General features: G+C 37.5%; 1 pseudogene; it reads right to left on the reverse strand.

Annotated features, from left to right (window-relative positions):
• LOC134391742 (uncharacterized) overlaps positions 1 to 13,340 on the reverse strand; it is a 37,869-nt pseudogene extending 24,529 nt beyond the window's left edge.
• Between the last annotated feature and the right edge of the window lie 10,600 nt (positions 13,341 to 23,940).

The following is a 23,940-nucleotide window of genomic DNA, read 5'->3' on the forward strand; positions in this document are numbered from 1 at the left end:
ACTACTAGAGAATATTTTTGCTCAGGAGAAGGTAAATAAGTTTAGTAAAGGAGGCAAAGTTTGAAAACCTACTTTTTTAGAGAATAAAATGGAAATCAATTTTTTGGCCTCAGCAAATATACCAATAAAATGTACATCATTTTTGGCTATCATTCTGTTCTTCTGTTAGGTGTAGAACAGAACAGATTTTAATTGCTGTGGGACACTATATGCAACATATAAATTCTTAGGAAAGGAAATTTTTCCTGCAGTCAAGAGAATGCTGCTTTTTCAGACATTTCCTTGGCTGACTCTAAAATCTTTGATTTCACAATGTTCCTGAAAAATTGATTGATTAATAAGGCATTCTGTCTGGATAAAACTGCCTGGAGACAATCAGTTGTATTGTCCCTGTGTAAAAGGCAAAATGGTGAAAGAAAACCTGGGGGCAAATGCTATAAATACACAGAGTATCTGGACAATAGAGAAGCAAGTTATGAAAGAAAAGGAATCTACTTCTCACTCATAACTTAAAATTACCCATTCATTGTTCATTGACCCTAAGAAAGAGAAAAGGGATGTAAACATGTTAACTGTCAAGAGTTGAATAGATAATAAGAAACCATTGTACAGGAATACTGGATGGACCATTATATACATTATATACAGTATATACTGACAATGCTTTCTTTCAGAGATGTTCATTACAATGGTTCTATTTCTTTTGATTTAAATTCCCTTTTCAAAATTTTCTAGTAACTTCTTTTAAAGCTGCCAATCAAAATGCTTTAAATAAAATGTTTTCCCAGCTGTCAGGAACCAAGGAGACAAATCTGTTGACAAACATCAGAAATCTAACAATTTCAGGACATAGGGTGCTCTGTAGAAATCTGAGCACCCCCACACTGAGAAATCTCTCATTTCTCATAAAGATGGAAGAAATTATAGAAGGAAAGTGACATTTGCTTTGAATTTTATTTTCTATCTTATTTTTAAAAGATGTAAGTAAAATAAATCTTCAAAAAATAGTAAGTGTGTTGTTCAGTCTCTTAAATTCACCATGTCATCATGCTTTTATATGATGTTCCACCAGGTCATCTGCACCATTCTTGCAAATGGTACCATTTTGCTCTAAAAGAACTCAGTGGTGTTCTATACCATCACACGAAAAACCTGGTTAGAGGAATTTAGAGGCTTCCCACATAGGCTCCAAATCAGGAAGGGACAAAGACTAAAGTAATTTCAAGGTGAAATGTAAAAAATGCAAAAATTAGGTACATATTCAAACTCTCTGATGAGTAGAAAGTTATAAAAATATATGGCCACTCCACAATACTAAATCAAATTATTTTGAATGGATTAGAATTTCAGTTTGGCAGTAATTCACTGTCGTAAATAAATAGGTTTGAGTTTCTGAAATAGTTCAAAAGAAACCCCTGTAGCTTAAAACTTTTTCCATCGCAGAGCAAATTTGCATATGAATTTTTGCTAATTAACTCCTTAGAGGTACTTTAGTAACAAAGATCTTGTCCCAGTATTTGTGCACTTTCATTACTACAAATGAAAAGTACAACAGTTTAAATCTGAAGACAATGTTCAGAGCCTATGTTATTAAATTAGTAAATAAAGCAAGTACAGAAGCTTGACTATGGGTTTTGGGAACACGACTTGTAATTCTCCTTTCTCCCAATTCCTTTCTCTGAGTCAACTTAACTCATGGAGAAAACTATATAATAAAACCAGAATGATATCTAACTTCTCAGTTCAAATATCATCCAACAAAAGAAAAAGGATCACTGATATTTATCGAGCACTTACTACATTGCAGACAATGTCCCATGCATCATGCAATTATTTTCTCATATAATCATTACAATAACTCTATGAGGTAACAAATGAGAATGCTCTAGCCCAGACAATTTAAGTAACTTGTATAAGTCTGATAGTAGGAAAAAAGAACAAGAATTCTGTATCCAGAACCATATAGTTTTCATCTGTATGAAACTAGTAAAATGATTCTGGCTAAATATTCTCTTGGGTCAAGAGCATGCACTTTCACCTCCATGTGTTATTCAGTTGCAATCATTTTTGAAATTGAAACAAGGTGAGGCTTCAAGTTGCCTGAAGGTACACGAAGGTGATGACTATTGAGCAAAGCTGTGGCAGCTCCAGAGGGAGACTATGATTGCTGTCATTAACCCTTTCTGCTTGTTTACCCTGGAATTCTCACATCAGCATTTATCCTACTGTCTTACTGGGTAATCAGAAAGGCCAGGGATCTATGAGTTCTGATCCTTCCTTGAGACATACCCCTACTAGAAATAATATTATAGAGCACTCCAGAGCCCCTTCATCCAATTTTCCCACTGGGAAAATTTTTATGCTAATTATTTACAGTATTATGTGATTGGTGCTGTCCTGCAACTATAAGCTTTGATCAACACTAATAATAATAGTACTGTATAGTAATAGCAACAACAATAACTAATACTGTTTGTGCCGTTTCTTCTGCTAAGGGCTTCACATGGATCATCTCATTTGATCCTTATAGCAATCCTATAAGGCAGGCATCACTATTACAGATAAGAAACCTGAGGCTCAAAGAGGTTAAGCAACTTGCCCAAAAGTTCTCTTTATTTACAAAGTTAACTAATTACTTGTTAATTTATGTTATTTTCATATCCCTTTGCTTCAAAAAAGAACATAAGGCAATTAATATTCACTTGGTGACTGTTCACTTATTCCATATAATCATACATCTTTCATACTAGTGCACTAACTCCAATTTGCAATTTAAATACACTGTTAGTATCCTTTACAAACACTGTTGAAGTCTAATAAATCACTACTTTGGTATGTATAGGATTTGAACATGTCTCATGGGGAAGCCAGATGAAGAAAAAAACTAGGTAAAATGTTTATGGGATGAAGGTCCTGTTACAATCCCCCATACCCAACAGAACAGAACAGTCTTCTGAGTTCACCAATTAATAAACGACAGAAACCAAAAACCAAAAATGTATTGTCAGGCACAAGCTGGAATGTATAATCTCTGCTCTGAGTATAAATATTAAGTTCAATTTTTAAATTGATTTTTCTAGGCAAATTCAATAAAATGATCAAATGCAGTTGAAATATATCCTTCCCTGGAGCTCTTAAGTTCCCTTCTACTCTAAACTATGCTTGAATCCCATATGAAAACCCTTACACTGTAAATACGTACCAGATGTGGCAAAGCAACTCTTGCTGATGCACATACTCATGGCTGAATTAAATTTCAGAGACTGGAAACAACTATCTCCCTCCACCACCCCTCAACCTACCCCCCAAAAGTTCAGAATTACATGTGATGCAGTCATGCTAAACTTTTTCAATTTTTCTGCATTCGAATGCTTAAATAACTTGCAACAATTATTTGGCTTGTACTTCACAGCACGAAATGAAACAAGTACTCATTTTTAACCACCGTGGAACACTGCAGATTTCTTGATTCTACTTCACAGGAAATTAGTCATTGATTTCTAAGGATAAATGAGTTCTCCTGAATGAGGTGGAGAACAAGAAAAGTGTAAATGAGGTAAAAGGACCAGTCTCTCACCCAGAGACTCATTCAGCTTGTCACTCCTGTGGATAGCTTTAGCCACACCTGAGACTCTATTCATTGCTTGGTTTTCTCTTACCTTTTTGCCTTATTTCTCTGGCTTCAGGTTTTTCTAGGACCAGGAGGTATGAATGAGAGCTGAGCAAAAAATGTAGCAGAAAAACTTAAGTCACATTAAAGAGCAATGAGATGGACTCTCACAACATCCCAAGACCAGCAGCTTTTCATCAGGGGAGCTCTAGAACCTCCAGAAGAAAGATTTATAGCACTATTATATCCCCACACCTGAAGTCCAGCTCACCTAAGCTGATACTGGAACGTTCTGTGGGCTGGCCTTTCCATGGAGGAACTGCAATCACCTTTGCATTGTGAAACACAAGTAATGCCTTCTGGTCCTAAAATGTTGCCATTTTTGCCCTGATCACGTCAGAGTTTGAGAAACACAACTTGGTTATCTCTTTGGTGATCAGGAACATAGACATCTCAATAATTCATTCACTCAGTCATTTATCCAACAAATTACTGATGACCTGCTATGTATGAAGCACTGCACTAGGCTTTGGAGATAAGGAGTGCTGATGTGAAGAATGTGCCAAAATATGGACTTCCATATGTCATTGCACTTCCTCATCACCTACCTCCCAGTTCCATGTGTTTGCTTGGGGAAAGGGAGAAGAGATTTTGCAGCAGAGATGCACAGTGGTTAGGAACACCACCTCAAAAGTCATGTTGCTTAGGCTCCAACACAACCCTGACATATTTTAACTGAGTAACTTTGAATGAGCTTTGTAACTGCTATGTGCCTCAGTTTCTCTGTCTGTAATCCTGGCATAGAGATGATTATAGCACTTCTCTTAGAAAACCGTGAGGAGGATTAAAGGGATTAATTTATATGTGATTCAAGACAGTCTGGCAAATAGTAAGCATGTTATAAATAATACAAATATTTTCATCATCCCCTGAGACTGATCAGATTTCCTAGATTTTATTTGTAACAAATTGTCAATGTGTGTGCAATTCTGCTAAAAAGATTTTGTTCTGATGACAACAGCTGGTGTCAGTCATCTATGATAGCATTATGAGTAACGATGGAGCTTATTTTCTTGGGCTATAAAAGAATTAGTATAGCACCTCTGTATTCTAAATTGGGCCTGCTTAGTGAGTGAATTTAAATATAGAAAGATTAAGATGACCAAGACTCCCTCCTTGACCAAAATTTAGTCAAGCTCCTCTGAGCTCTCTTCTGGACTATGCCTTGACCTTGACCTGCTGAGCCCATTTTTAGCAAAGAATCCTGCCAAGCCAGTTTATGGAGAATCTTCTCTACCCTACATATCTAATCAAGTTCCCTTCCCTCCCACCCCTCCCTGATTCCTTAAGCAAATTCCTCTTGGTAATTTTCCATCTTCTCCCTCATCCTGCCCTCTGGCTCTAAATCTCTACTTGTCCCTATTTGTATTTGGGGTCGAATTCACTCTCTCTCCCCTATCGCTATACCCCTTATCCCTATTACAGTAGTCTTGAATAGAGCTTTTCTTGCCATTTAAAGAAAAGTGTCAGAATAATTTCTCCTTAACAATCAAAACAATGACATGCCACTGTGATTGAAGTATGATTAAATTTCTACATAAGGCAATGGGGAAAAGTTCAAATAGATTGGAAGAGTTTATGGTGCTTGGAGACAGATTTTCTTACGACAGAAGAGGGTGATGAATGTGAAGAGTGGCAGATTATGTTAAAGTACTTCCCTGGGCATCATCTGTAATGATGTTTCCCATCAAAAATAAAAGGTTTAAGGTCATCACTCTGGTTGACCCTAAAGCAAACTCATTTTCTAAAATTGGTGGTAACAATAACAATATATCACTGTTAGGCACAGAGCATCGTGCGTAGCTACAGGTTCAATGGGAGAGAGTGCTGGCTATGAGATAGACTATTTAGCAGGAAATGATCTGCCTGAAATAATTTGACAAGCCACAAAGACAGAAAAGAAATCAAATAGATGGGGTATAAGAAGTGGTTAAATTTCAGCTCAGCTTGAATACATGTACCAGAAGAAAAGAAGGAATTAGTAAGTACTATGACATTTTTATTTTTCCAATTGAAAACAATCCCTTAGTTTTCAGAATATATCAGTCAGATTCTAAAAACCCTAATTTGGAGTTTGGGAGAGGTTAGAGAGAAAAAAAAAAAAAGTTGATGAGTGGAGAAAAAAATGTGTATTGACACTAGTCATCATAAATGATTTTTTGTCATTTACTTTTTCAATGGGTAAATCACTATTTCCTGAAGGAAGTACTTATAAGTAGTAAAAGGCCTCGATTTTAAGCTCAAGTTTATAGATTTCACCATACTAATGTCAAATCGACCCATTATATTAGTAAAGAAATGTAGCAAATCATTTATGAGAATAAATTGCACCTCCCTTTAAAATTATTGCAAATTAAAATCTTTCCTATGTGCTCAAAGATCTTTACCCATAAGATTCCTACAGCTTTTGATTTACAGGAAGAGACTAGTCTGAGCCTTCCACTGCATTCCCTGAAAGAGCGTTGAAACTACTCTAAATCTATATCTGATATCCATCAGCAGAGAAAATCTAATAGAGGGAGGGTCTGCAGAGAGAAAGTGAAGATGGCCCTCAGGGAAGAATCGACAAAGCCAGAGCCCATTAAAAACTAACCTTGAATGTCAAAGAAATGCCCTGATTCTAGTCTCGGCTCTGTTTCTAATTAGGACTGTGACCTCCTAGGGCTCCGTGTGATCATCTGTAATGTGCAGGGATGATGATCTCTAACTACCCTTCCAGCTCTAAAACTCTATTTGTAATGAGCGGTAAGTACTATGATAAAACATTTGCTCCTCCACACTTCAGACTTCTGGATTTCTAAATCTGGTTTGAATGCTTCTCTTTTTCATTTGAGTTTTCAATCTCCAAAAAGAAAAAAAGAGTTTTCTGTATCTGAACTATAAAAAACACTAAAGCTCTTAGGATAAAGGAAAACAAATGATGCTATTACTTTCCTCCTTGGGGTCTTTTGAAAATGTAACAGCTGATATCTGCACCACATAAGCATTTGCAGAATTACTTATATTTTTGCAAACAACCCAATTTCAGATTTTAAGGATTTACATTGGCCTAAATGTTGGTTGTTCCTCTTCTTTTTCTTTCTTGTTGACTCAGAGTTAAAACACATACATTATAAATTATTATTAGAAAAAGATTTTTTCATCTCCATGGTGTGAGCTAATTACAGATTACCCAGGTACTGTTCTAGGCCCTGAGGTATGGCAATGAAATAAACAAAGTCCCTGTTCTTGTGGAGCATACCTTCTATCAGAATTGTCCTATTTTAATGATGTTAATTGTTCTTCCTTGTAGAAAAGTTGAAGAAGAAAATAAATACCACTTACTTGTATGTTAGACTGTTTGATGTTGTCCCATTTGCTTCAGCAAATTTTTTTTCCCCAAGAGCAATTGTAGCAATTTATAGTCCCAACTGTGGTGTAGTTTTTATTTTATGCAACAACATATTTTTAGTGTTTACTGTGGGCAGGTAGTGTTCTAAGTGCTTTACAATATTAACTCATTTAATCCTCACATAAACCCTGTGAGGTAGGTAATAATGGTACCTACATGGGATATAGAATTCTAACACAGCAGGTTTTTATTTTCATCGATTTAAAGATACCATTCCATTATCTTCTGACTTTCATTGTTTCTGAGGAGAAGTAACCATTATTGTTACTGTGGTTTTCCTGAATATAGTTTTCCTCCCTTCTTATTGCTTTTAAGATTTTTCTCTTTATCTTTGTTTTACAGCAGTCTTCTAGGTTTTCTTTGCATTTATCTTGCCTGGTGTTACCAAAGACTTTAATATGTGAGTTGACATTTTTAAAACCAATTTTGTAAAACTCTTGGTGATAGTTGTTCAAATAAATCTTTTGCCTTATTTGTTTTCCTCTCATTCTGGGATTTCAGTTACACATACATTAGACTGTTTGATATTGTTCCATTTGCTTCTTTATTCTCTGTTCAGTTTTAGCTTTCATTTCTTTCTTCTCTCCTGATTCAGTATGGATAATTTCTATTAATATGTATTTGAGTTTATATATCCTTTTTCTTTCTTCTGTGAATAGTACACCAGCAAGTGTATTTTAATTTTGGATATTTATCATTCAGTTTTGCAGTACCCATTTAAAAAAATTTCCTCCCTCCTCCTCCTCCTTCTCCTCCTTCTTTGATTCTATTTCCTTTTTGGAATTCTGCATCCCTTAATCCATTTTATATTTCTTTTTCCTTAATTTCTTTAACATATTTGCAATAGTTAGTTTAAAGAGCTTGCCTGTAAATTCTAGCATCTGAGTCATCTATGGGCTGTTTCTCTTGACTATGTGTCACCTATTCTTGTTTCATAACTTTTTATTTTATGCTGGAACATTGTATTTAAAAGACCCATAAAAACAGAAGTAAATATCGTTTTCCCCAGAGTAGGCATACCATTTCCTCAGTCAGATGGCTAGGAAGAGGTTAGTTATTTCAACCCAATCAGGAATTGAGCTGGGTTGAGGCTGAATTAAAGTTTTAGCAAGTTTCAGCTCACATCTGGTTTTGAATATCTTTAGGATGAGATATATCCGGTGTGTATTATAGACTCCTTCCTCTAGCACAGTGTTGGGTTTTAAGCACCATGAGTTAATGGAAATCTCTCTTTGCCTTTCTAACCCCACCTCCAGCTTCCTGTACTGCTTCCTCTGTGAACTCAGCAAAAGTCCCATGAGGGGCAATTGGCAGCCAGGAAGAATAAGCTCTGTGTTTGGGGTTCAACTCTTACTATTTCAATCTGTCATACCTGCTAAGGTCACTGTTGAATGCTGTACTTGTTTTTCTTTTCTTCAGAAGTCTCTCTCTGCCTCAGTCAAGCCAGATTATCCACCCTCTTATGCCTAGACTGAGCAGATGCCTGCAAGAAAGTGGCCTCTAGTCTCCACCCATCTGACAGGGCATATTCCTCTCTGGATTTTAATTTTTTAAACGATTTTTATCTGTAGTTTTCTGAAGCTTTTAAAAAAGTATATGGTCATTTTTCCTGCATTCTACCCAGGATATTTTAATTTCCTACATTCCAACTAGAAGTGTGGTAAGGGTCAGCTATATTAAATAGCAAAAATATTTTAAAATGTGTCTTTTTCTTTTAATGTTTAAATGCAGAACAGTGATTAGAAAGCCTCGTCTCATGACATCTGAGCCCTGATATTGTGCTGTTGTTTCCTTTGCTTTTCCGACAAAGATCTGTGCATATCCGAGAGTACATCTGCCATTCTATACAAAGTGCTTAGTGGTCCTTTTATTGTTGTTGTTGTTGTTGTCGGTGGTGGTGTTTTGTTTGGTTTGGTTTGGTATTTTTTTCTTTTCAGCTGGCCAGTACAGGGATAAAACTCTGGAAATTGGTGTTGTCATCATCAAACTCTAACTCAGCTAACTAGCCAGGTTTGTGGCCCTTTTGATAGAAACTAGTTTCTCCTATATGACATGAAAAGTTGAAGCAATTTGGGATTACTGAAGCAAAATGTTGGGCTTACTTTTTGGCATATTTTGGGAAGACTAAAATATTGAACTACCTGGAATTAACTTGACATGCTACGTGATCTGGGTGTCAGAAAGAATGTAAACCCCCCGAAAAGACGAACATCATCAGCCTCCTTTCTTGCTGTTTCTTATAAGCTGCAGGTTGTTACGCTGTAACGGTATAAAGTACAGGTGATGGGATTAGGAGGGATTTGAAAAGGTTCTGTAATGGGTGGGAGATTACATGTAAAATTTTGGTAAAAGTTTCCCCCTCTGAATTGGGCTTAAAATAACATAGATCTTGATCTCCTAGCAGTATCTGCCGTATATTTGAGAGCAATAAGAAATTCCCAGAGTCAAAGAACACAAGATCCCTATCAAATTGGTAAACTGCGTGTAACCAGAGCCCTAACAGGCAACAACCAAAGGAGAGGAAGGTCTTGATAACACAAAAACATAACAGCATTGGGCAGGATTCTTGAAGACACCAATTAAAATATAGTAGTTATTGTGTGGAATATTCTGAATAAGACTGTAGAAGGAGAGGGCTTTTAAAAGCACTACCAAGGGAGAGGGGGAGGGGGAAGGGGTTAATTGGATAAGGGGCATAAAGAATAAGTATGATTTGTAACTGTGAATATGCTAATAAAATAAATAAATAAATAAACTTCAATAAAAATAAAAATAAAAAATAATAAAAGTTCTCACAGAAAAAAATATTTTTACTATAAACGTCTTTTAAGAATGTGAATTATATTTATATTATCAACAATTTGGAAAATAGAAAAAAGCAAATAAAAATTGCTATAATACAATAAAAACAAATAAACAAATAAAGAAATAAAATAAATAAATAAATAGACTTCTATGAAGAAAACTACCATGGAGTAGATTGGAGGTAAATAGTGTCAGAAGACAAACATTTCTAGACTAATTATTTGAATGTATCTCCTCTCACTCTGGAAATTGTCCCCTCAGGAGGCTTCAGAGATTAGCTGAATATCTGCGTAATATCTTGCTTATTTGGGAGGGCAACAAATCCAGTAAGAGATGCAAGTTACCTGAGCCTATAGTGCAAATTGAAGAGCCACAACTCAGCCCAGAGAGCTGAGGAAGATGGTCTTGACTATGAGGATGCAGAAGGGTGAACTCTGGGAGGAGTGGGAGGGATCAGCAAGGCATATTAGTCTGTTTCTGTTGCTTATAACAGAATATCTGAAGCTGGGTAATTTATAAAGAAATAAAATTTATTTCTTACAGTTTGGAGGCTGGGAAGTCCAGGGTCCAAGGGACATATTTGGTGAGGGCCTTCGTTTGGGTGGGAACTCTCTACAGGGTCCTGTGGAAACCAGGGTGTCATATAGTGAGAATGGGCTGAACAAAGATGAGTTAACCTTCTCACTCCCTCTCCCTATAAAGCCATCAGGACCATGCCCATTACCCCACGAATGGATTAATCTATTCATTAGGGCACAGTCCTGACAGTCTAATCACTTCTCAAAGGCCCACCTTTCTGATACCATAATTGGATTTCCCACTTTCTTAACACTGTCACAATGGGGTCAAATTTCTAATACATGAACTTTTGGAAGACACGTTTCACTCATAGCACAGGGCTATGGTTGTATATTTAAAATTCTCCTTGGAGCTCAACCCAGAGTAAGGAAAAATATTTTTATACTTTTTTGTATAATTTGTGCATATCACATATTCATTCCATTTAATAGCTTTTCTTGGTTTTCTTGATGTATTAATTTTGTTTGTAAACTGAAAACACAGTGTGACTGTGCTAGGCCTTGGTGACAGCAGACCTAAAATAGGATTTGTGGTTTGAATTCTAAAAAGTTAAGTGATAATTACCTCAATGTAATGTTGAAGATTTTCATTATAGACATTCTCAAAATTAAGACATTGAGTTTACCTGAAAGTGCAAATTGATAACCTGATCTTATCTTTCCTACATCTAAATAATTGTTTCCAAGAAAGTTGAGGAGTTTCTTTCTTTCACAGACACATTTCTCAATTATCTGATCAGTTTCCATGTCAAAAATAATGGACAAATAAGAGAGGCCTGTGCCTGTGGGACTTTAGCAAAAGTAGGAGACCAAATACAACATCCATATACATCTTAAGCTCATTTGCCCTTCTTAACGAAAATATCTACATCTTTCAGTTTCCTTTCTCTTTCTTTGTTCCTACCTCTTTATTGGACATACCACAGGAAAGAAGACATAAGAGAAGGGAGGGGGCAAAAGAGAACATTTTTACCTAAATATAGAAGATTAAAAATGGGAGAGAGCAAGAGCAGTTAGAGAAGTAAAAGAGAAGCCAGGGGTAGAAATCACAATCATGAAGTGGAGCTATTCAGGATAGTCAGTGATCAAGAATAGTTAGGGATCAGTGTGAAATGGAATAGGCTGGTCAGCAAGAATTAAGACTGGAAATGGTTCACTAGATTTAGCAATTTTTTTTTCTAAGAGAACACATTTGTTCTAGTTTTAAGGGAGAGGTAGAAGTAGAAACCAGATGTTTAATTATTGCCTTATATTGTTTTAGGATCAGACTCATATAATTTTATTGGTAGTAGCTTGATGAGTATGCATTTATTCTCAATAAATAAAATATTTCTGAACATTCTCTGGGAATCTCTAACTACTATATGTTTTAAAGGTGGTCAACCAAAATATCACTAATACAAACAGAAAATATGTCAACAACAAATCTGTATATAAAGTATACATTCTGCTCAGATCAAGAGGAGTCTTGTTGATAGGTTCTCCAGGTTTCTGTTAGAGCCAGGGGCATCTTCCCAACAAATAGAAGGGTGGGTCTGTGAAGGATTGCAATGGCAGGTAAAGTATGTCTTTAGAAGTCTCCCTCCTTCTGGTACCCGATTTCTTCTTCAGTATTATACTTCTAGGGCTCCCCCCATTTCCACACAGATTTGTAATTCTTTCTCCACTTCCCATGACATGTGAAGGCTGGTCCCATGCTCCATAATTTTCTATTTTCTTTAATAAAATTTTGTCTTTGATCATTGCATTACTTATTCCAGGGGAAAAACTGGAAGCAAATGTATGACAATAAGAGATTAAATAAATAAGTTTAGCCATGTAAGAAAATACTATGTGACTATTAAAAATGGTTAAAATATAATTAATAATATAGAAAAAATGTCAATATAGTAAGTGAAAAAAATATGGATGAGTACATTTGATTCATAAAGTAAGAGAATACTTTTGGAAGTAATAGAGCAGAATTTTTAGAATTGGATTTCCTTGAAAAGAACATGTGATCACAAGCACTATGTTAAACAGTTTTAGGCAGGGAGTCACCTATGCCAAAATATACAACTATTTAAGCAATGTGCTGTAGTAAGGGGCTACAAATGGCTATATGTAATGTGCCCTTTCCATTTCCATGTCCATTGAGTAATTTATAGCGTATGTCATATCCAACACAAAGTTTGGGTTTCCCAATAAAGGTTTTTTTTAAAAAAATAAAATCATGCTGGCACCCGTCTTTTACCAAAAATACTTGGTAGGTCTTCCAACAAAGACAAAATGGAAACCCCTTGAGTCAGTGCTCATTACCACTATATGGGCTCTACTCTTAGTTGATTAATTTGGCTTGATTATATGCCACTAAAATAAAACCTTCTGGACCACCAGAAGGTGTATTTATGTTTTAGAATTTTTGATTGACACTTAAACAGAAAATTGAAGACTTATTCCTGTGTCATTTAAAATGAAAAAGCTAACATAAAACATTTCTTCATTAAAATGATGATAATTAAAGTAATCTGATAGTAAAGCACCTAATAAGAGAACCAAAGCATGTCAAATCAGGAATTCAACCTATTAGAAATATTTCTTAGTGGCCTGCTTCCTGGGTCACAGCTGGTCTGCCCATGGGGCCATGGATTTAAGGCTTCTGTGACTGCCTGCGTGACCTGCTCCAGGAAGGGGCTCCTTCCCATTTCCAGTACTCTGACCTCCAAGGGCAGTGGAACACAGAGTTAGCCGTTAGCAGGGCTAGAATGACCATGGGCTGCTGCTGGGGGTGAGAGCCCAGGGTTAGGGTCCTGGCCACGTTGCTATTCAGAGCACCCATCCTGAGGCCTGAGACCCAAGTCCCATCACCCGGACCCCCAGGTTCTGTGTCAAGTTGCCCCTTTTTTCCTTCAGGCATTGTCCTAGTGTCAACTTCCATACTGTGAAACATTAAGTGGACTTGTCCACGTTTCAAAACTACACCAGCAAGGTCCAGAGGCTTTGTAGAAAAGGAATGGAGACAGATGGCAGACGGATGGGAAAAAAGGTGGTGGGAGGGTATAGAAAGGACATCAGAAGACAGTAACCAAGCATAGGGTTAAAGGTAGGTGGCTTATAGGGATTGGTTGCTTGCTTATGATGGCACGACTATTGCAATAGGAGCAGAAAACCTAGGTTCTGTTCCTGGGCTAACCAGTTATTAGCCATGTCACTTAACTTCTCTGAATCTAGTTTTCTACACTTGTAAGTATACTTACCTTGCTATGATTTACGTAAGTGACAAAGTCGTTACCAAATACAACAAGGTGCATGCATTTCATAAACGTAAAGGTATAGAGGGTATAGAAAGGACATCAGAAGACAGTAACCAAGCATGGGGTTAAAGGGGATTCGTATACTCCCAAATCAGTCTGCATTGCTCTGAGAAAACCTCTCGTCATGGCTGTGATGGAGGTCAGTGGTCCCCAAAGCCACAGTACTTGCTCCTGGGAGATGCACAAGACACATCACTGGGGATGTGAAAAAACAAAACAAGAACCCCGTAGCATCTCCACTATATTTGTCAAATAAATAATAATTATAATAATTTAGTAACTTTTATATATAAATTTACATTTAAATTATTTTAAATTTTTATTTTCTTTTATTTTTGAATTTTTTAATTTTAACTTCTCAATATACATTGTAGCTGATTTGTGTGACCCTTTACCTATTCCTCTTCCCCCTCCCTCTCTCCCCTCCCACCCCATATCATATCTGTTCACTTGTCTTAACAAGTTCAAGGAATTGTGATTGTTGTGTCTTCTTCCCCCCACCCACCCTTTATTTGTTTGTGTGTTTATTTACTTATTTATTTTTAGCTCCCACAAATAAGTGAGAACGTGTGGTATTTCTCTTTCTGTGCCTGACTTACTTGTGTGTCTTAAAAAGTTCAAACAAGTACTTACATATGACATCTAAGCAAATACACACATGTTGAGGGTTTGATGTGGGGATGATCACAAACCTTCACGGCCGTAGCTCCAGGCTGTTCTTGAGTGTCAGAGGACCAGTAAGGCATAAGCCAATTGTGTGTTTGTACTTGGTGTTCCAGAACGTTCGTACTGTCCCTCTCAAATGGGGTTGAGGGATCCTGATGGAAATAGGTGGTATTTCGAGCTAGGACAGGTGAGAGGGCTGTGCTTGGCACCCAGAAGTGGGTGGTGCTGAAGACTGAAGTTTGGAAATGGACAGTGGGGGTATGGGCTGTCTGAAGATGGGGTAAAATTGGCCAGAGGGAGAAGGGGGATGGGTCAGCTGGAAGAGCCAGGGAAGGAAATCCTAAAAGATGGGTCCTTCTTGGAGGAAACCTGAATTTTCCTATTCCAGCTGTCTGTGTTCATGGGCCTGCCTGATGCGGCCAGTGAAATTCACCTGACCTGGCCACTTGGTAGCCACGAATTTCTATTGTGTGCCAGGGTCAAGGAGAGCAAATGCGGTCAGGAGACCACTCTCCACTATTGTCAATCACTTCAGCCTTCTCCGAAAAGCCAGAGTGGGCTGGGGGAGCGGGGGGACGGTCTGCCATGAAGAATTTGGTGGCTTTGGCTGCAGAAAAAGGGGACAACTAAATTAAAGGCAAGAGAATGTTCATAGTTGGTTTAGGGAATTAATAATTTACCCCAGAAGAGAATGAAGAAAGACTCTGCCCTTTAGGCAAGAACACCTAGTTCCAAAAGAGAAGTCATCTGGACTGAGAGAACAGATAGAACCAATGACAGCAACAGCTGAAACAACATAAATGCACTTCAGATAGAAGACCTGCCACTGTATTACATGATAGAGTCACAGTGGTGACCCTGAGAGGCATGCCTGCCTACTGGTCTCTAGGCATGAATATCCAGGAATAGTATGACACCCCGGCAAAAGAGGACTGCAGGACATATAAAGCTTTACCTCCACTTTGGAAAGTCAGGCACACTCTGCTGTACACCTTCAGCTTCCTAGTCTGCAGTGGGCTAAGTGGTGGAGGGGGAGGAATAAAGCTGGCCTGCTGTTTCCATCTCTGTGATGCTGGCGACCCCCAGCCAGGGTGCAGCCAAATGAGGAGGCGAGGGCCGTCACTGGAGCTCATTCCCGTGTTCCTAGTGTGCAGCACCATGCCTGGCTCATGTAGGCTCTTGGTCAATTTTTGGTGAACAACTGAACTGAATGAACAAATGGGGGAAGGCTGGACAATCACAGCAGTTGTTTGAGAGACACAGTAGGGTCTATGCACCTCCCAGCCTTGCAGTATGGATATTCAATGAGGTTCTGTTTCATTTGGGGGCATGCTACCGAGCTTCTGGAGTTGTGCTTATCTGGCTTCTAACCTCCCAGCTCTATTGAAACTCTCCTAAGCTGTACCTTTTCTGTCCGATGGGGACGATGGTAGTGCTTCCTTGCTAGGGTTGTTGTGAGGATCATGTAAGCAACTCATGTATAACTGAAGGGTTAATGGAAGAACTAAGTTGAAATTTCCTTTACCATATTGGGGCCATGAGGAGTGCGGATGAGACAACACTGGCCCCACATTGATCACTGTGGATGCAATGGGTACAGTGGAGTTGATTATGCTATTTACTTGACTATTGATCACTGTGGATGCAATGGGTACAGTGGAGTTGATTATGCTATTTACTTGACTTTCGGAGATGTTTGAAATTTTTCATAATAAAAGATTTAAAAATGAAAATAAATCTAAAAATAAAAATATTTCTTGTGAAAAATCACTTACAAAAGAATCTGGAATATTCATTTTTCTTGGTATGTAGAGTATTCATCGAGGTGCTGTCAAAGCAGTTTTCCTCTAATTCATATGGCACTTTATAAATATACCACATCAGCCCTCTAATATCCCTGTGAGTCAGGGGGAAGAAAGAATTTACTTCATTTTATATATAGAAAATCTAGCACAAGAGATCAACTCGATTATTTTAGGAGATTGAATAATTCATTGGGAAAATGGAAATAGAACACATCTCACACTCTTTCCTCCTTTACATATAGTTATAGTTTTAGGTTGTTACATAGATGCAGCCAGAAAACTGATCTCATAAGTTACTATGCTATCACTACAACTACTAACAAAAGGCTACATATAGCCTTTTCTTATTAGTTTCAAAATCCAGATGATGTAGTCATCTGCAAATATGCACACACACATGCATACATAACCTAGTAAATGCACACACACATACACACACACTGTATTATATTAGAACCATCTTACAGATATCTTACAGATGGAGAAAGCAGAGGGTTTAAACACTTGTCTGCAATACAGAGCAAGTCTTAGTTGAAGAACAGGTATAAACCAAGTCTTAAAATGGCTATTTTCCTCAATGCAATTTGAGTGCCATTTGAGATGCAACTTGTACACACAAAGGAAGGTCTTTCCTGCCAGGAAGATATGTGATGAATGGTAGGATTCTCTGGCTGGACTTAACAAAACAAAGTAAAATAAGCAATATTCTCTCCTTGGGAACAAAAAACTAAATCAACAAAAACCAAACAAAGTGAAAATTTAGGAGAAATGCATGGCTTAGTATTAGTGTGTATATGTATCTCCATATATACACATACTATAGTCAGTATTACATATATACTTATACTTAGTGTGTATATGTATATATATATATATACATATACACACACACTATACTTAGTATACTAATACTTAGTGTGTATATATATTTAGTATACTTACTGTACTTAGTATACTAATACTTAGCATTACTATTATATATAGTATATTTATATTAGTATTATATATGTAGTATATACATTATATTATATTAGTATTATATATAGTACATATTATATTAGTATTATACACACACACACACACACACACACACACACACACACACATACACACACATACATATTCACTCATTCACGTGGTGATTTGTCAGCTCCTATTATGTACCAGGCCACTATGGTCCTTAATGATCAAGCCAGAGCTCATTATCATGCAGCTTATCTAGAAGAAAAAACAATTAAGGAATTTCAATTAATTTTCAGGCAATATTACTGAACACTGTGACATCCCCAAAGCTAATATAATCCTAGGTTGTATTTGTTGAAGAATAATATCTCAAGTAATAGTATATTTAATTCTATTCTAAACTTCACTGTTGTGACCATAACCAAGATTTTGATGTTCCACTTGAAAAGAGATCTGATAGACTCAAATACACTTAATGGAACGATCACAGAGTTAAGAAACTCAAAACTATGTCATAAGAGTAATAGTTGAAAGAACTTAAGGGCTAGTTTAAGAACAAATGACTTAGATGTGATAGTTTTGCAAACATTGAAAGGAATGACATGTAAAAAGGTAATTAGATTTTTTTTTCTTGCTTTAAGCAACTGAACTATAATAAGTGGGTGAAAGCTATAGATAGATATAGTTCAGTTTGATATAAAAAATCATATTTTAATGATCAGAGCTGCTAAAGATGGAGTGGGTTGCCAAAGGAATTAGCAGATGTATTTAAGCAGAGACTAAAAATCCACTTTGCTGTTGATTGCTGAAGATACTTAAGTTTCCAATGGATGTCTTAGCTAGGTGACCTTCTTATTCCTTCCAAATGTGAGAGTCTATTAACTTATGATGCAAATTAGAGCAATTTTAGTATTGCACTGAATTTTTTTTTCTTTCCAAAGTGTTTGTTCTAGCAAATGATTTACTTTCTTGATGATCTTATCAACACTGATGTTCAGAGAATGATCTTAAGTTTACTTTGTGTTATAGTATATATTACCTTGTTGTACTCATTGCTTCATTACTTGATGTATTAGTTTCCTAGGGCTGCCAAAGTAAAGTACCACAAATTGAGTGGCTTACAACAGCTATTTATTGCCTCAAAATTTTGGATGCCAGAAATTTGAAATCGAGGTGTTGGAATGGCCATGTTCCCTCTGAAGGCACTAGGGAAGGATCTGCTCCAGCCCTCTTTCCTAGATTCCTTGGCTTGTGACAGCAAAACTCCATTTACGTGGTTTTCTCTCTCTCTGTGTGTGTCTGTCCAAATTTGCCTTTTTTATAATGACACCAGTCACATCGGATTCAGGATCCATTCCACTTCAGTATGACCTCATCTTAACTAATTGTATCTGCAACTAGTATATTTCCAAATAAGGTTATATTCTGAGGTACCAGGGTTAGTACTTCAACATAGAAATTTTGTCACAGTTCTTTTTTTTTTTTTCCTTTGGTGGCTTGCTAGTATGGAGATCTAAACTCTAACATAAGAATTTTGGTGGGACACAATTCAACTCATGACACTCACACAGCATCATCTTTGCCAACCTATTTTTCTACCGCTGTAATTAGAGAAGTTACCAGGGAGATAGTTCTCTAGTAATTCACCATTACAGCTAGGTGACTTATAGGGGTTGGTTGCTTGCTTATGATGGCATGACTATTGCAATAGGGGCAGAAAACGTAGGTTCTGTTCCTGGGCTAACCAGTTATTAGCCATGTCACTTAACTTCTCTGAATCTAGTTTTCTACACTTGTAAATATACTTACGTTGCTATGATTTACTTAAGTGACAAAGTTGTTACCAAATACAACAATGTGCATGCATTTCATAAATGTAAAGCACTCTGTGAAAGTCTTAGAAAGAGGCTAGGAGGAGCTTATTCATCCTTTTGATTGGGTTATTTAAGAATATCCACAAGATATTCTTAAGAAGAAGAATGCAGCTCAGAAGAACCCAGACAAAAGATTAGCTCCATGAAGACCAGTCTGCCCCATGAAAACATTCATATCACTAAAAAAATATACTCGTATGTAAACAATATAGGCGTGAAAATCGTAAATGACCTTCCCTACCTATACAAATGATACACTTATACGAGAGTTAAAAAAAAAAATCAAATTGGAATAGCCAGCTTAACACTCTGTGAACTTTGTATCAAAATGAATATTTAATAGAAAGCTTAAGTAGCTGTGGAAGATTCAGCCATTCTTATTGCCATAGCTGATGCATCCAGACTCTCTACTATTTTGTTTTTATATAAGTGTATGTTTTTATTTATAATAAAGCCACACATTGCCAACTGCAGAGATGGCCACTTTTGGCATAGCTCTACCTGACCATATGCATCATTGGTGTGAGGCAGCAGCCCAGAGAGCTTCGGCTGGAAACCACTCTTGGAACAGACACAAGTTCCTGACTTTGGACAACTCTTTGAGCTTCTGTTTCCTTGATTACAGTATCTATCTCACAGAAAACATTTATAAACTGTTTAGCTCACAATAACAATTATTATGATGCTGATGAGATTAAGTAAGAAAAGTATGAAAAATAAGCAGAAATTAAATGGCTTGCTCAGGTCACAAGATGAGTGCCAGTGAATGAGTATTGGGAGCAGGGTTGACCCTGAAGTCAGCTCATCTGATTTTGAGCTCATTGTTCTTTCACACTTTGTAGTGTGTGAGTGTGTGAGTGTGTGAGTGTGTGTGTATCCTTCTTTACAGCAAAAAACCAAAACATTTTTAAAACTAGTGGCAAGGAGGCAGGCCCACATTATTCATTTCTTTCCTTTTTTTCTTTTTTATCACCTTTCTGATGACACACACTATTCATTTCTAATGAGCCCACCTAGCAAACCCAACTTCCAGTTTTCTACTAGCAGAACTTCTTCCCAGAGTCTGAGGTGGTGAAATCAGCACTCTCACTACTTGCCCAACCTGACCTTCACAAACTATTAAAAAGTATATGTCCTAAAGGAAGGCATCACTTTCTGAACTGAACAGGTTCAGTTCTAGATGATGTGAAGCCCAACACAGTCCAATCTCAATATAAATATTGAGTTTATATTGGTTGATCTAGTCCACCTCATCTAAAGTAGTGAGAGAAGGCTTTAAGCAAAGGGACACACTTGGAAAGTTGAAAGTATTTCTAGAGGCAATAGCTGCTGGGAACACTGACACCAGAGGAGAACATTTTGTTATTCATTAAACTATATGATCTCTAACCTTCCTTTTAAGTTAGAAGAAGTTAAGAAACATTCCTTAAGTTAAGAAACATTATATGATCCTGGGACTCTTCCACTGAAATTCCCCTTGGATCTTCTCTTTCCTTCTCCCCTGCTTAGTTTAGGTCTGAATTACCTTCTGCCTGAATTTCTGCAACAGCCTCTGAACTTCTCTTCTGGCTAGTCTCATATTCTGCGCATCTTCTTCAGACTAAGCCACTTAAGGCAGATTGCTCTCCCTACATTAGTTTCTAAAGGTTGCACTTTGCTATTGTAAAATTCTCCCATGATTTTGCACATTTTCCTCCCACCACTAAGAAATTAAATCCTGCTCATTAGTTCATACCATGTTTCATATAAACACTCCAGCACACATGATGATTTCCTTTTCAGAACGTGCACTGCAGCTGTAATATCGCTCACTTTAGGATTCATTTACTCTCTAATTGGCTCATATTTTACAATTTTGTCTTGAGAGCAAGGCTGGCCAACACAGGCTCTTATTTTTCCTTTTCATTCTAGCACTCAGCTCAAGACCAGAGTTCTCAATAACCTGACACCTGAATAACTGAGAATTACATTTCTTCTTATGAAACCAACCATAGTAAACCTTTTAGTAAATCTGATAGTAGAAATGTAAGTGATGAGCAAGCAAGATGTCAGCTGTGATCCTTGCATGACCACATGCCACACCCGGTTAAGAAAGGCTACACAATAAAAACAAGAGGAAGCACTCTCTGCCTCTTGGCCTCTGATAGGAGTCTTCTCGTGTTTCAATGGACCAAGTAGGGGGGCCAAAGTTCCCATCTCACCAGAGTTTGGGCTGAAGACTGCTCTGTAGACTGCTTGTGGCTGTTCAGTGATGCTGAGTGGGAGTAGGGGGCAGGAACTGGAACCTTCTGCAGGGCTCATCTGAAGTGCCCATGGTCTTTAAACTTCAATACAAAGGAAGAAATGCAGGAAGAGGATTTCAATTGCTTTTCAAACGTGTTTTTTTTTTTTTTTTTTTGCAGAGAAGCCACAATAGTGCTCAAAGCTCTTGCCCAGAAAGGAAATGCTGAGCTTCTAGTAGGTTGTGAGACAATACACTTCTTTTAATGCTAAACCACAAGCTGACTTAAAATACTATTTTATGTCTTATTATGTGAATAAACACAGACTTAAAGTTAATGTGCCTGTTCAAGTTCCTTAATTAGTACAGTGGTGTGAAATTTATTTATTTTTTAAATATCTAACTATTTTATGTGCAAAAAGTCTTATGAAATATCAGCTGTAAGTTCAACTGTTTCCTTCCAGTGAGGTGGCCTCCTTCAAAAAAATCTGCATCTATCTATCATACACCTGTCTACCTTCTTACCCATCCATCCATCCACTCATTGAACCTATTTCAGCCCAATATTCACCATTGATATCAGAACTTTACCCAGGCCTACTGTTCGATAAAGGAAAAAGAGAAAAAAGCAGAGATGGAAGCTATCACGAAAGCACCTGGGAATTCTGAGGGCCCAGCATGGTGTGCTTTACTTTGTTGCAAAGATTAGGTTTGCGGCCTCAGTGGTGACCCCTCCTAGCTATTTCTCAGGGGAATTCTACATAGCAGTTGTGCTTCTGTTTATCAGTCACCTCCCCATAGTGACAGCTGGGATCCTGCATGTGAGAGAATGAGGAACTGGTGAGGTGTCTGCATGTGTCTACACTTATTTTCTGTCAAACTTACATTTCCAAGCAGAGGGCAGAAGTAGAAAGTGAGGAGTTACGTGATACAGGAAATTCTAATATTTCTCCAGCTGTAAAAGTCAGGTGCTATGGCTAAATATAACCCCTTATCCTGAGCAGAAGAAAGACTGACAAATACGTTTCCAGGATTCCTTGGCCTGGCATGGGAGGCTATTCAAAAATCAGATGAAACCTGACTTTGCTGCCTTCTTTCTTTTTCTCTGCTAACGCCCCCTTTTTAGCATGACCCAGCAAGCTTTCTTTCTATGAACTTCTTTTCTTTCTTCTGTCCCCCCACTCCTCTTTCATGCCTGTCCAGCGGTGTCCCTCTTGGCATCTTTTAAAACCTCCCGAAATGGTCTTCATATTCGGGGAAGGTTGAGAACCACTGGCCTATCCAAGGCCAAAATCAAATCCTGCTCCATCCAAACATGCTTTTCTCCCCCAAACCCACTCTTAGCTACAGCTTATGTCAGTCCTTTGGCACATAAATTCTAGGTTGCCTTCTTATTTAGCACTTTCACTTCCTTACATGTCTGTGTGTCTGAATCCCCCAATTAGAGGCAGAAACCATGAGAGTTGATTCCCATTGTGCCTTCCATTTAGTTAGGGGTCGATAAATATCTCCACTTTCCTTAGAGGGGCCGAAGGTACTGAAGGAAAGAAAGCCAAACCATGATTTTATCCACGGAGCCATAGACAAGCTTTGTGGGAGAGCTGACTTGCTGTAGTACTGTGAGGCGGGGCTCTCAGGGTCTGAGGCCAGCTTGAATACAAGCCAACGTTTGGGAAATTTCACCGCAGTTTCTCAATCAATCTTAGTCCCGATGAGCCAAGTATTTGTCTCAGGTAAACTTTGGAGTCACATTGGGATATAGTGTCTTAATTGCTCCCAGGATCAAATCTCCTAGGAACATTGCAACAATCTGAAAAAGTTCAAGTAAGCTATGGAAGTCACTGTAATCTGAGTCTCAAAACGTGGTGAAAGACAGCTGCTTGGTTCAATTCTGCACAAGGGTGAGGACTCCTTAGGTGATTCTCACCCAGTCCCTGGGGAAAGAAGTCAGGCAAACAGGTGGTGTAGATCCGTTCTCATTGGCTGGGGATGTGTTCCCTGGGAACGTGCTTAGCAGCGATGCCGAGTTTGGAGAGTAAATAGAAGGGAAGCACTATTTAAGAAACTGCATCTTTATTATGCTTTTTCTCTTGGGAAATGTCTATCATTAAGACATAAACCGTAGTCTCTAATTAAAGTAGAGGGAATTGATTTTTTTAAAAAAGCTTTTCATAATAGGTATCTGGTAGCCACAATCCAGAAAAAAAAAAATACAGCTTTTTAAAATAAGACAAATAAAAATAAGAATAACTAAGCTCTGGACCCCTTTAACATTTCACAGGAAACATCTGCTGCCTCTTTTAACACTCAGCTATTCAACATAGTTGCTATTTCCTAGAGACTGAGACTTCTGAGACTTTTATGAGTCACTGAGACACTTTCGGGCGTTAAAGATGTTTTGTGTTTTCCCCTCTATGTGAGAACTTTTGGTTTGGTTAGTGCTATTCTTTCATTCAGATTTAAAGGATCATGTGAGGCTTTTTCTCCATTTCATCAGTCTTCTCTCCAGAGCCTGCTCTGTAGCTTTTGGTAGCATTTAGCTGTATTTTCATCACCTACTAATCAAAATAGCAAGAGTTTAAAATATAGAATAGATTTTAGTATCCACGTTTTATTCATTTTTTCTCTCTCCTTTAATCATTCAGCAGTCCCTATGAAGTGGAAATTTCGTGCC

This window comes from Cynocephalus volans, chromosome 12 (assembly GCF_027409185.1).
Source record: "Cynocephalus volans isolate mCynVol1 chromosome 12, mCynVol1.pri, whole genome shotgun sequence".
Classification (NCBI taxonomy): Eukaryota; Metazoa; Chordata; class Mammalia; order Dermoptera; family Cynocephalidae; genus Cynocephalus; species Cynocephalus volans.